This window comes from Heloderma suspectum, chromosome 4 (genome assembly GCF_057233095.1).
Source record: "Heloderma suspectum isolate Gila_16-S chromosome 4, 16-S_ref, whole genome shotgun sequence".
NCBI classification, from domain to species: domain Eukaryota; kingdom Metazoa; phylum Chordata; class Lepidosauria; order Squamata; family Helodermatidae; genus Heloderma; species Heloderma suspectum.
Window position 1 is genome coordinate 93,977,698 of NC_139461.1, and position 14,445 is coordinate 93,992,142.

Sequence of the window (14,445 nt, forward strand, 5' to 3'; positions counted from 1 at the left end):
CAGTCACACCCCAGTAACCCCAGCCACTTAATGCATCATCTTACAGGGTTTTTTCCTGGATTAATTAGGATCCCTCGCCTGCCCCTGCCCGTTTTGGACATCCATGTAAGGGGCATATCAGAACCCTACGCTAATCTGGCGAGTTGTATTGTCACCAGGGCTACTCCTTCTCGTAATGTCTTTCGCCCGAGGAGGTGTGCGAATGGCTTGTTTAGGCCTCTCGCAGGAGGGCCGCCATTGCCCTTCTCTGCATAAGGACCTGTTTGACCAGGACCGTTCACCTCAATTTTGACTCCTTCCCAGCTGGGGTCGGCAACAGATCTGGCAGTGGCCACATTCACCAGGCGGCCTCCCGCACTGGCCCTCGGCCTCTGGCGGGTCCGCTGCTTCAGCACTGCTATCTGTGCTGGGAGTAAAGCCCCAGTGGGCACATGCTCCCAGGACACGTGCAGTGTTCATCGTGAATGCTCCCTTGTAGCAGTCAGCACTCTTGCACCTCTTGTCCAATGCTCGGGGAGGGGAGGGGAGGGCCCCCTTGGAAAAGCCGAGGCAGTAGGAAGCTGTGGATGGCCAATGCCTAGTAAGGTTGGTGCTTATACTCCGGCTTTAAGACACTACCCAACTGGGGGAACACGTTTTAACTTGGAACACGGTTTATGCTAGGTTCTAGGGCCCCCAAGCATTTTTTCTTTAGGTCAACATAGACCATCCCTACCTCATAAGCAACATTTCTCCTTGCTAGGCGTCGACAGGTTCAGGAGAGGTTAACAATGCAGTACTGGCAGAAGGGTTTTAGCCCCCACTTTTTTCCACACCCCGTTAGCTATTCTAGGGATCTCCCTTCTCAAAATGGTGCCCAGGAAATCCTCTAGGGAGTTTATCCTGATTCGTAACCTCTCTTTCCTGAGGGCCAGTCAATTATCACGAGATCCCTGATCATCTCTGCTCAATGTGTCACACCTCTTCGATGAGGCAGCTGTCTTTGTCTGGGATCCCGGCCACGTGTCCCTGATGGGCATGTGCTACATGGAGTCCAAAGATGGTGGTCATTGTTCTGACCTAATGCAAGTATTGCTTCCCCTTTTCTGTTACTTCGGTGCCCCTTAGCTCACAAAGGCTGAGGGCCTGTCTCCCACAGCAACATTTGGTGAAGCCAATCCGTTACCCTTAGGTGTTATTCTCACCTCCCTCAGGTCCATTAGGCACAGCTCCAATTAGTTATACATCAGGCATGGCTTCAACTTAGTAGGGCTTTAATGGCACCTCCTTTCGGAAGCGTGAGCCTCTCCTCAAAGGCGGACTGTGGACACACATGGTTCCGCCCCTACCCCAAGGGGTTTCAGATTCTTAGGGCAGGTCCAATCGTGCAGTGGGTAAAGGCATGTAGAGTGGAGGCTGCCGCCCCCACCAAGCACATTGAGGGATAACCTTATAGCCAAGTCAGTAACCCCCCCCCTTCGCTATGACAACATGACCACGTTATTCATTCTCCGTCCTCCCGAAATTGGAGGGTCATGTAATGTGTCAGTGTGTTCGCGCTCCAGAGTCAGTATTACAACATCTGGTTCTGGGTCCACTATGTGCTGGGTTAGGCAAACCCAATTGTTGATGCCTTGTCATGAAATTAGGTCAACATCTTCCGGGCCTTAGCCCCGTGGGTGCTCCATTCCCAGATCCCATCCTTGCAGTATTATGGGAGATCGGGATACTGAAGCCAGGCATGCCAGGCTGCATTCCATGGCTCTCCGTACAGGAGCCGCCTGCGACAGAGCAGGGTGTATGTGCCGTGCATTAGGCAAAACCTCAGCGATAGGATTCATGGCCCTTATCTATAGATCATTAGCCACAATTTCACGCCTCCGTAAGGAACAACAGACTGTTGTTGTTGTTCAGTCGTTCAGTCGTGTCCGACTCTTCGTGACCCCATGGACCATAGCACGCCAGGCCTTCCTGTCCTGCGCTCTCTCCCGGAGCGTGCTCAAGTTCATATTCATTGCATCCGTGATGCTATCTAGCCATCTCATCCTCTGCCGTCCCCTTCTCCTTTTGCCTTCAGTCTTTCCCAGCATCAGGGTCTTTTCCAGGGAGTTTTCTCTTCGCATTAGGTGGCCAAAATATTGGAGCCTCAGCTTCATTATCTGTCCTTCCAATGAGCACTCAGGGTTGATTTCCTTTAGGATGGACTGATTTGACCTCCTTGCAGTCCAGGGGACTCGTAAGAGTCTTCTCCAGCACCACAGTTCGAAAGCATCAATTCTTCGGCGCTCAGCCTTCCTTATAGTCCAGCTCTCACAGCCATACATTACTACTGGGAAAACCATAGCTTTGATTAGATGGACCTTTGTCGGCAAGGTGATGTCTCTGCTTCTTACTATGCTGTCTAGGTTTGCCATAGCTTTCCTCCCAAGGAGCAAGCGTCTTTTAATTTCATGGCTACAGTCACCGTCTGCGGTGATCTTGGAGCCCAAGAAAGTAAAATCTGTCACTGCTTCCATTTCTTCCCCTTCTATATGCCAGGAAGTGATAGGGCCAGATGCCATGATCTTAGTTTTTTTAATGTTGAGTTTCAAACCAGCTTTTGCAGACTATTTGGGACCATAAGTTGCAAGCTGGCCATTTAGCCTTCCAGCCCACAAAGGTGGGTTTCACTGACTCCATGTCAGAATTTAGGTTTCGGCATGCAAGATAGTGTTGGGCACAGATGTTTGCCTGCATTAGTAAATTAACCACCCTCTCTCTCCGGATACCCCTTTCGGGCTCCAGAGGTAATGGCCCTCCATTTGAGCTTTCCAATAAGACGTTTCCCTGTTCCACATAGCAGCTCTAACAGAATGCAGGGTTGGTCTGGGCTCACAAGACCGACTTGTCCCGGAGGGCCTTGATTTGCTGCAAGGTACAGGTCTGGCCCAAAGTAATCCATTTACATATTTGGTGATCAAATTGATCGGCATGGCAAGGGCACGGCAGTGGCCCACGGCCAAACGCAAGTCAACGGATTATGCTCTGGCGGCACCTTATGGGTTTTATGGCATGCCACAGGTCTGAGGAGGGGCCTCTGTTTTTATCACTTCAACGGTTTGCTGTTGACTTAAGGGCAATTGTGTAGTTTCCCTTAATGTGCTTCTTCCTTAGACCAGCAGGCTCATTGTACGCCGGTACGGGTGCTCTTACATGGGCACGTTTTGATGTCTGGAGCTGCATGAAGAGCTTGTATGTCTTCTTCAGAATTCAGCTTCTGTCACCCTGTCACATTAAGATCCAGTGGCTCCATAGATGTGGCATACGGTGGGAGTCCCCTCCTCACTCTGTCCCACCAAGTTTGTCAGTCTTCCTCCGCAGGTCCAGGTGCTGCACATTGGAGGGAATGACTTTGGCTGTAAGCCAGGCGAGGACCTGATGGAACAGGCCTTGGTTGAGATACAGGTGGTCCGGCATACCCGGCCGGAAGTAGCCTATTGCAGCCCTCACTGCTCCCATGGATCAATGGGAAGGAATGGAATGACGTTGCCAGTGGCAGGGAACGTTGGAAAGTGCACAGAGAAATGGCTTATTGCCAGATGAATGAGGTGATGGATGCACCACCCGCCAGGGAATTCTGTGGACATGGAGGGAGCGTTCCAGGTAGGACGGTGTCCTCCTGTCTCATTTAGTGAATAACATATGTCTGTCTGATCTGCAAAGGGGCCTGCGGGAAGTTCTTCTGCGCAGGTGGGGGGAGTTTCACAAGCTCTAGGCTTGTGACTCCTGTGGCGGCTAGGATGGGCAAAACAGGAAAGTAGGGATGGTGTGCATGCAGAGGCACCTTATGGTGACAGGTGACGCCTGAGGGCCCCCCGAACGGGTTGTGCGGCTCGGCGGGGGGATAAGGGTTGCCTGGGAGACCAACCCTACTCACTCACCCAGGTGTTTCGCGGCACCAGGTTGGGGATGACACCGGAAGGTCTACCTCCCCCAGAAGGGGCAGTCCGGAGGGATGGCGAGATCACCGCCACCCCTCAGGCTGGGTATGTTTTCGCCCAAGAAGTGCCAGCTAGCTGCTGACACAGTTAGATGCCCGTCCTAGTTACCCCTTTGCAGCTATTTCAATAAATGTGGCCCAATTTTCAACCCAAGCTTGTTGTCTACGTCTTCTTTAACCCATCTCCGCTCGCAAATGCCCTCACCTGGCGCCAGCTTGTCTGGCTAAAAGGGGGGGGCATTGCGGGCGGGTGGGGTGACATGACGCAAGGGCCTTTGATTGGTGCACCCCAGTGGCACCACCATGCAAGGAGGGGCAGGCTGAGTTGCCTTAAACTCAGTCCCCTTCTCAAACTCAGCTCTCTGGCTCAACGCAGCTCCCTCCCACCCTCCCCGAAGCAGTGTGGGTTTATTACCGGTTGCCCTTTGGGAATCATGTATACAGATGATGCTGTATACATCTCGCAAGATGTATACAGCAGAACAGGAGGATATAAAAGGGAATGGGGCTAACCAAATCTACACTGTAATTGACCCAAAGAACATGTATTTTTGTCAGCTTAGTCCCATTGAAGCCAATGAGCATATATATCCAAATATTTGAGCTCAACTAAGTTATTTATTGAACTGGTATATGTGTACGTTAATGTTGTACAAATTAATAGATTTACAATTTAGACTCATTTTCTCTTTGTGATTTTAAAGCACAATTTTTCTTTTGGAGATCAGAATGGGCATAACAGTTAATCAGAGATGAGCAATCATGATTTTGTTCAAGTGATGTTGGGAAGGAAGGAACAGGCTTGAGAACTGATTGTGGCTATGGCTGTGTCTGAAAGAACAATGAGGAAGAATAGAAAGCAAGCACGGAGTGCTTCAAGACACAGTGGAAGAGCTTGTTGAAATGCTCTTTAGAAAACATTGCATAATATGATGGCTGGCGTGGAAATGGTAGGGAATGAGTCTAGCAAAGTCCCACATGAGCAAATAGGGGGAAAAAAGTTTTCAGTTTAAAAGAAAAAGTTCTGTCATAAAAAGCACACAGAGTAACTCTGTTGCTTATGTGGAACCAGGACTCCCGGAGCACGAGGAGCTCCAGTGATGATGCATCTCAGCCCCAATAACAAAGCATCAGCAAACAAGTGAGTTAAGCAACTGTGAGAAAGGCCCTCCAATCAGATTCACTGCAGCAGCAGTTGGGCCTATCTATATAAGGAGGCACACTTGTGAGGGAGCCAGCACTCTGAGCGCAAGGAGCTCCAGTGACAAAGCACCAGCAAACAAGTGAGTTAAGCAACTGTATGAGGGAAAGGTAAGTAAAATTACTTAATTATCTATTATAGTACCTCAGGTAACAATTTAAAATTGTTAAATAGCAGCTGAAGCCCAAACAAGGGCACAGCTAGGGATGTACGAATTCCTTACCTCTTTCCATTCCAGGGCTTCGGCGGTGCGGGGGAGGTGATCCGTCCCTCCCCCTGGAATCCTCCCCAGCCAGCTCCGCTCTGTGGCAAGGCTGCAGAACTGCCAGCCAGGAACAGCTGCAGCCAGACTTCCAGCCACTGCTGGGCTGCTGCAGCCGCAAATGGTAAACAACTAATTTTTCCAGGGAAAACACACCCATTTTTTTTTTTTTTAAACAGATATGAAGGTAGAAAGCCAGCAGGGGGGTGGGGGCTATCCAGTGTATTGCACTGAGTGCCACGTGTATGACTATCTGCCTGCTGGTTAGAAGTCATGGGTGTGTGCTCGGTATAATGAGCTCCTGGCTCTCAGGGAACATCAAGGTTGCTGACCTGGAGAAGCTAAGAGATGCAGAGAGGTTGGTGGATGAGACTTTCAGGGACCTATTAGCTGTGTCCCCCTCCCAGGGTGACAGCTCCTCTGCTGTCATGGAGAATGTGGGTCTTGGGGAAGGACGCCATCATTCTGAGGAAGAGGGAAACAATCCTTTGGAAGAGACCCATTCCTCAGAAGATGAACAAATATCCTCTCACACCCAGGATGTGCCTATGCAGGGAGGGGGGCTTATGGTAGTGGGATATTCCATCATTAGACACATAGACAGTTGGGTCTGTGATGGGCGTGTAGACCTCATGGCGAATTGCCTGCCTGGTGTGAAGGTTGCGGATATCACTGGCCATCTAGATAGCCTAGCAGATAGTGCTGGGGTGGACTCAGTGGTTGTGGTCCATGTTGGTACCAATGATGTGGGGAAATGTAGCCGTGAGGTCCTGGAAGCCAAATTTACATTCCTAGGTGGGAGGTTGAAACCACAACCAAGGTGACTTTCTCTGAAATGCTACCTGTTCCATGTGCAGGGCCAGCTAGACAAGCGAAGCTGAGGAGTCTCAGTGTATGGATGAGATGGTGGTTCAGGGAGGAGGCATTCAGACTTGTTAGGCACTGGGGAATGTTTTGGGACAAGCTGGGCCTGTACAAGAAGGAATTGAACCAAAATGGAACCAGACTGCTGGTGCTAAACATAAAAAGGGTGCCATAGCAGCTTTTAAACTAAACCCTGGGGGAAAGCCAACAAGAGTTGGGAAGCATCTGGTTTGGGTCTTATCTTCTCAAAGGGATGAAGGTGAAAATGTTTTTGATTGCCCAAATGTAGAAGGGGAGGAAATAGGCCAGGAGTACATGGTAGAACATAATAGCCAATCAAAGCGATTTTGAAGTCCCATATCAAAAGATGCACATGCCAGAGGAATTGGGGACACCCCCCCCCCCCGTGTATAGGTATTTCTATACTTACATAGCCGATCACGGCCATTCAAAGGAATTCAAAGGAAGGTGAATGATGTGGCCGCCATTCGCAGAGCACCGGACGGCCGACACCAGGTACGCTCCGTTCCGGGCCCATTTCGTGGGGTGGCAGGGGGGGTTGCTTTGTTCTGCCATGGATTCTGTGGGGCCGAATTCACTGGAATTCAGCCTCCCTGGAATGCGTGGTGGAATTCTCCAACATCCGTAGATCAGATTTAACATATATTTAAGTGGAAAAGTGCCCAGGAACCCTAGCACAGTCACATTTGACATCAGAAGAGGAAACTTCTCTAAAATGAGGGAAGTGGTGAAAAGAAAGTTAAAGGGGGGAGTCAAGAGGATTAAATCCCTTCAAAATGCTTGGAGATTACTCAAAACCACAATAATAGAAGCCCAGTTAAAATGTATACCACAGGTTAGGAAAGGTAGCACCAAGTCCAAGACATTAATAAGCACTGTTAAGGGAGCTAGTAGAAAAAAGAGAGCTTCCTTCAGAAGTCTTGCCCAAGTGAGGAAAACAAAAGGGAGCAAAAGCTTGCACAAAGTAGGGATGGCGGAGAATTTCTCCCCGAAACTTCAGGGGGCCGAGCGCCAACGTGTTCGGCCCCCCGAACAAGTTTCGGGGAGAAATCCTCTGCACCCCCCCGCCCCCCGCACCCCCCCCGGGACGGGACTTACCTTCACCGAATGTCCCTCCCGGTGGCTGGTCCGGCCGGCGGTTCGGCGGGTGTTCGAGCGAGGCGGGAGCGGCAGCTGGTCTTTCGACCGGCTGCCGCCGCCGCCATTGCAATGAAAGAAAAAAAAAAAAACGCCCCCTGATAGGCTACGTGACGATTAACGTAGCCTATCACGGCTGACTTTGCAAATCTAGCCGTGATAGGCCACATTAATCGTTACGTAGCCTATTACGGGGGTGGTTTTTTTTTTAACTTTCCTTGTAATGGCGAACCGCCGCCGGGACCCGTCGCCGGGAGGGACATTCGTGAAAGGTAAGTCCCATCCCGGGGGGGGGGGGCAGAGGATTTCACTGCCGATTTCGGGGGGCCAAATGCGTTGGCACTCGACCCCCCGAAGTTTCGGGGAGAAATTCTCCCCCATCCCTAGTAGACGGGTTGCTCCTACTCCGCCTGAATTACGCCGGCGAGGGATGGGGCGCCTCCCCCCGACCTGAATTTCTGCTGCGCGAGGCAAGGTGCCTCCCCCCCTCGCCTGAACTTCGGGGGGAGAACCGAAGCACCTCACCCCCACTGCGAAGCAAGCTTCGAGAACAGGTAAGGGACTTTCGTCCATCCCTAGTCTTCATTGCAGAAGATATAGGACAGATACCTGTACCTGTTCTGGAAGAGAGTCTGAGGAACTGAGGCAAATAGTGGCAACATAAGATGAAGTTCTCAACCTTATTGATAAACTGAAAGTAAATAATTCACTGGGCCCAGATGGTATCCATCCCTGAGTTCTCAAAGAACTCAAATATGAAGTTGCTGATCTTCTAACCAAAATATGCAAAATGTCCCTAAGATCATCCTCTATACCAGAGGACTAGAAGATGGCCAATGTAACACCAATTTTCAAAAAGGAATCCAGGGGGGATCCAGGAAATCACAGGCCCATTAGCTTAACATCTGTTCTGGGTAAATTGGTTGAAGGCATTTTTAAAGATAAAACTAGTAAGGATATAGAAGGACAAGCCCTGCTGAAAAAGAATCACCATGGGTTCTGCAAAGGTACGTCCTGTCTCACTAAACTTTCAGAGTTCTTTGAGAGTGTGAATAAGCATGTAGACAGGGGTGATCCAGTAGACATTGTTTATGTGGAATTCCAAAAGGCTTTTGAAAAAGTTCCTTACCAAGGAATCCTGGGCAAAATTAGCAGTCATGAAATCAGAGGACAGGTCCTCTTATGGATCAGTAACTGGTTAAAGAACAGAAAGCAAAGAGTAGGAATAAATGGTAAATTCTCCCAATGGAGGCAAGTAAATAGGGATGTATGAATCCCCTTACCTGGGCTCCGCAGAAGGGTCCGCAGGGGGGGAGGTGATCCATTCCCCCACCCGGGAATCCTCACTGGCCAGCTCCGCTCTGTGGTGAGTCCGCCATTGCCATGCCATATCGCTGTGGATGAGAAACAGGAAGTGATCCGGACACAAATGGCATCTGCCATGCCATTTGTGTCCCTCCTTCTTCTTTGATAGGCTATGCATCTGTATTTACGTAGCTATTTACATAGCCTATTGCATGAAAAAATGTCCCTGTTTTTTCACGCAATAGGCTACGTAAATAGCTTAGGGATGTACGAAAATCACTTACCGTTTCGTGATCTGCTTCACGGTGGGGGGGAGGCGCTCCATCCCTCCCCCCGGAATCCTGCCTGGCCGGCTCTGCTCCACAGGGATTCTGCAGAGCCACCGGCTGGCTCTGCCGGCAGCCGGACACCCAGCTGCTGGGCAGCAGGGACGGAAATGGTGGCAGCCATAGCCACCGCCGTTTGCGTCCCTGTACTTAACCATGATAACTATGTAAATATTTATGTAGCTTATCACAGCAAAGTAAAATAAAGGCATACACAAATGGCGGCTATGGCAGCCGCCATTTGCGTTCGTTATTTTTCGCCGTTCTAGCCTACGTAAATAATTACATAGGCTAGAATGGCTAAAACGCAGACGGCAGCCGCCATAGCCACTGCCATTTGTGTATGCTGCGCCCAGCTGCCCAGCTGCGGCTGGCCAGGAGACCAGCTGCTGCTGACCAGCCGCCCCCGCCCCCGCCGCCCCTGCCACCCCTGCTGCCCCCACCACCGCCCCCGCCACCACACCCGCCACCGCACCTGCCACCCCCACTGCCCCCACCACTGCACCTTCCGCTGCTGCCACACCTTTTGCCATGCCCACCGCCACTGCACCTTCCACCGCCGCTGCTGCACCACCGCCCCATCACCGCCTCCAAAGCCGCCGCCGCATCCGCCATATCCGCCCCAGGTAAGTGCCATCCCAGGGGGTTCCGCGCCATTTGCATCTGGATCACTTCCTGTTTCTCATCCACAGCGATACAAATGGCAATGGCGGCTATGTTGCTTGTGGAATGGAGCCATTGGCGAGGAGGATTGGGCTCCGCGACAATCCGGCGGGAGGCAGAGGTGAGTGGAAACATTCCGCCATGGACTCCAGCGGCCAAATTCCATAGGGATGGCGGAGAATTTCTCCCCAAATCTTAGGGGGGCTGAGTGCCAATGCTATCGGCCCCCCAAAATTGGCAGTGAAATTCTCTGCCCCCCCGCCCCCCCCCGGGATGGGACTTACCTTTGGCGAATGTCCCTCCCAGCGGCGGGTCCCGGTGGTGGTTCGTTGGCCTTTTGTCGGGGGCAGGGTGAGCTGCCGCCGCCGCCATTACAAAGTAAAGTGTAAAAAAAACAAACAACCCCGTGATAGGCTACATAATGATTAACGTAGCCTATCACAGCTAGATTTCCAAAGTCAGCCGTGATAGGCTACGTAAATCGTTACGTAGCCTATCATGGGTGACTTTGAAGAAAAAAAAAAAGCACGTAGGCAAATGGTGGCGCCCTATGGGCGCCGCCATTTGCGTTCTTTATTTGGTCCCGGTAGTCTACATAAAGATTTACGTAGACTACACTGTAGTCTATGTAAATCTTTACGTAGACTACCTGGACCAAATAAGGAACGCAAATGGCGGCGCCCATAGGGCGCCGCCATTTGCATACGTGCTTTTTTTTTTTCAAAGTCACCCGTGATAGGCTACATGATGATTAATGTAGCCTATCACGGCTGACTTTGCAGATCTAGCCATGATAGGCTACGTTAATCGTTACGTAGCCTATCACAGGGTTTTTTTTTTCTTTTCTTTTGAAGTTCGCGGCCGGGGAGATGGGGCACTTCTCCCCTGCCTGAATTTCGGCCGGGCGAGGCGGGAAGCCTCCCCTCCGGCCTGAATTTTGGGGGGAGCAGCGAAGCGCCTCCCTCCCACCGCGAAGCAAGCTGTGAGACCAGGTAAGTGACTTTTGTGCACCCCTAATTAGGAGTGAGCAACGAAGTGGCCAAGTTTGCGGATAATACCAAATTATTTAGGGTGGTTAAAACAAAAAGGGATTGTGAAGAACTCCAAAAAGATCTCTCCAAACTGGGAAAATGGGCATCTAAATGGCAAATGAGGTTCAATGTAAGCAAGTGTAATGCACGTTGGGCCAAAAAATGCACGTTGGGCCAAAAAATCTAGGGATGTATGAAAGTCACTTACCTGGTCTCGCAGCTTGCTTCACGGTGGGGGGGAGGCGCTTCGCTGCTCCCCCCAAAATTCAGGCCGGGGGGGAGGCTTCCCGCCTCGCCCGGCCTAAATTCAGGCAGGGGAGAAGTGCCCCATCTCCCTGGCCGCGAACTTCAAAAGAAAAGAAAAAAAAAACCCCTGTGATAGGCTACGTAACGATTAACGTAGCCTGTCACGGCTAGATCTGCAAAGTCAGCCGTGATAGGCTACATTAATCATCATGTAGCCTATCACGGGTGACTTTGAAAAAAAAAAAAGCGCGTATGCAAATGGCAGCGCCCTATGGGCGCCGCCATTTGCGTTCCTTATTTGGTCCAGGTAGTCTACGTAAAGATTTACATAGACTACAGTGTAGTCTACGTAAATCTTTACGTAGACTACAGGGACCAAATAAGGAACGCGAATGGCGGCTCCCTATGGGGGCCACCATTAGCGTAGGCGCTTTTTTTGTTTTAAAGTCACCCGTGATAGGCTACGTGACGATTAATGTAGCCTATCATGGCTGACTTTGCAAATCAAGCCGTGATAGGCTACGTTAATCGTTACGTAGCCTATCAGGGGGCGTTTTTGTTTTTGTTTTTTTTACTTTTCTTGTAATGGCAGTGGCGGCAGCCGGTCGAAAGACTGGCTGCCGCCCCTGCCCCTGATGAAGACCTGCCGAACCGCCGCCGGGACCCGCCGCCGGGAGCGACATTCGTGAAAGGTAAGTGCCATCCCGGGGGGGGGGGCGGAAAATTTCTCCCCGAACAACCTTCGGAGGACCGAATGCGTTGGCACTCGGCCCCCTGAAGTTTTGGGGAGAAATTCTCCCCCACCCCTAAAAAAATCCCAACTTCAAATATAGCCTGATGGGATCTGAGCTAGCAGTGACTACTAATGAGGAAAGAGATCTTGGGGGTTGTAGTGGACAGCTGAATGAAGATGTCATCCCAGTGTGCAGCCGCTGTAAAAATAAAATGGCAAACTCCCTGTTAGGCATAATTAGAAAAGGGATTGAGAATAAACCTGCCAAAATCATATCACCCTTATACAAATCTATGGTGTGGCCACACTTGGAATACAGTGTCCAGTTTTGTTCACCACACCTAAAAAAAGATATTGTAAAGCTGGAAAAAGTGCATAAAAGGGCAACTTAAATGATCAAGGGGCTGAAGCATCTCCCCTATGAGGGAAAGTTACAACAGCTGGGATTGTTTAGCTTGGAAAAAAGGAGGGTGAGGGGAGACATGATAGAGGTGTACAAAATTATGCATAGTATGGAGAATGTGCATTTTTCCACATTTTTCTCCCTCTCTCAAAATACTAGAACCCAGGGTCATCCTATGAAGCTGATTGGTGGGAGATTCAGGACAGATAAAAGGAAGTACTTCTTCACACAGCGCATAGTTAAACGATGGAATTCGCTACCAAAGGATGTCGTGATGGCCACCAGTTTGGATGGCTTTAAAACGGGATTGGACAAATTAATGGAGGAGAAGGCTACTGATGGCTACTAATCTTGATGGCTATGTGCTACCTCCAGTACCAGAGGCAGTGAGCCTATGTACACCAATTGCTGAGGAACATGGGTGGCAGGGTGCTGTTGTGCTCATGCTCTGCTTGAGTGTTCCTGGCCAACAGCTGGTTGGCCACTGTGTGAACAGAATCCTGGACTAGATGGACCCTTGGTCTGATCCAGCATGGCTCTTCTTATGATCTTATGACTGTCTGCATGCTGTCTACATTAAAAATAAGAGCTCACTGTGAGAGATGTTTATAGTGGTAATTTTTTCAATGCATTCTAATACTTTCTTTTAAGAAGCTTCTGTGATCTTCTAGATGGCTTCTCTTTTTCTTTGAAATACTTTAAAATCTTTGAAAAAATTAAGATGCTGGGATTTTTTTTTAAATGAACAATCCATTAACAATTTTTGTGATCCTCAATACTCACTAAAATCCTAGCAATAACTTAGCTACTAAGTCATCCACCATTTAGTTCATAATCCTAATATTTAAATGAAATGTCCCCCTTCCCAGCTCCCCCTCTTTTCTTTCTTTCCCCTGTTTTGTTATCTTTCCATTTGTCTTACTTGCCTACCTAGGAGAAAGCAACACATTCAGCTTCTTTGCATGGATGTCACCTGGTCAGACACAACAAAAGTAAAAGTACAATTATTCTATTAAACACTCTACTAAGCAGACTTGTACCAGTTCAGTTGAGCTCAGAGTTAAACAGCTGAATACTACTGTTCAGCTTTAGTTGGAGTTGCATTGGTGCATGCCATTTAGCTACTTCAGACATGGTTTTGAACTAGGGATATACGAAAGTTCTGCCACCGATCTCGGGGAGGCCGAATGCCAGTGCATTCGGCCCCCCGAAATCAGTGGCAGAACGGCCCGCCCCCCCTGGGATGGGACTTACCTGGGGCGGATCTTCCTGGAGGCGGTGGCTCCGGCGGCGGTTCGGCGACAGCAGCCGGTCTTCTGACCGGCTGCCTCCGCCGCAACCATTTCCAGGTTAAAAAAAACCAAAAACATGATAGGCTATGTAAAGATTTACATAGCCTGTCATGGCTAGATTTTTAAAAAAACACCATGATAGGCTATGTAAATGTTTATGTAGCCTATCACGGCCGATTAAAAACAAAACAAAATGAACGCGTGTATGCAAATGGCGGCGCCCATGGGCGCCGCCATTTGCGTTCCTTATTTTGACATGTCTTAGTCTACGTAAACATTTACGTAGACTAAGACGGCGAAAACAAGGGGAACCCAAATAGCGTAGACGCTACGCTATTTGTGTTCCCCTTATTTTCGCCGTCTTAGTCTACGTAAATGTTTACGTAGACTAAGACGTGCCAAAATAAGGAACACAAATGGCGGCGCCCATGGGTGCTGCCATTTGCATACATGCATTTTTGTTTTTTGTTTTAATCAGCCGTGATAGGCTACGTAAACATTTACGTAGCCTATCCCGGCTGACTGCAGGGACGCAAATGGTGGTGGCTACGGCCGCTGCCATTTGCGTCCGTGCTAGCCAGCAGCCAGATGTCCGGCTGCTGGTGGAGCTGGCCGGTGGCTCCGCAGAATCGCTGCGGAGTGGAGCCGGCTGGCCAGGATTCCAGGGGGGAGGAACAGAGCGCCTCCCCCCCGGCCAGGATTCCAGGGGGAGGGATGGAACGCCTCCCCCCCAACATCAACATAATCCCCGGAAAGGTAAGTGACTTTCGTACATCCCTATTTTGAACCTTATCGAGTAGTGTTTTTATTGTACATTGGTCGTTTATCCTAGAACTCAAACTTGTGAAATCATAGTTCATTAAACTTATCAACATACTTTGGCTTTAACAGCTTGTCGTTGTGTGGGGTTGTGGCTTTTTGAAATCTGGCTGCTGTCTAGACTGGAGCATCTATCTAATCTGCAGGTTTTTAAGATATGCTTAAGATATTCTTTCCCCCCAAA

The 14,445-nt window shown here is 49.8% G+C and overlaps 1 long non-coding RNA gene across 1 annotated transcript; it reads left to right on the forward strand.

Moving 5' to 3' along the window:
* Nucleotides 1-2,125: 2,125 nt before the first annotated feature.
* LOC146347157 (uncharacterized) lies at nucleotides 2,126-12,860 on the forward strand. Its single transcript, XR_014789853.1, has 5 exons — nucleotides 2,126-3,621; nucleotides 5,031-5,241; nucleotides 5,398-5,545; nucleotides 9,767-9,858; nucleotides 12,310-12,860. It is a non-coding gene; the product is annotated as an uncharacterized LOC146347157 (long non-coding RNA).
* The last annotated feature ends 1,585 nt before the right edge of the window (nucleotides 12,861-14,445 follow it).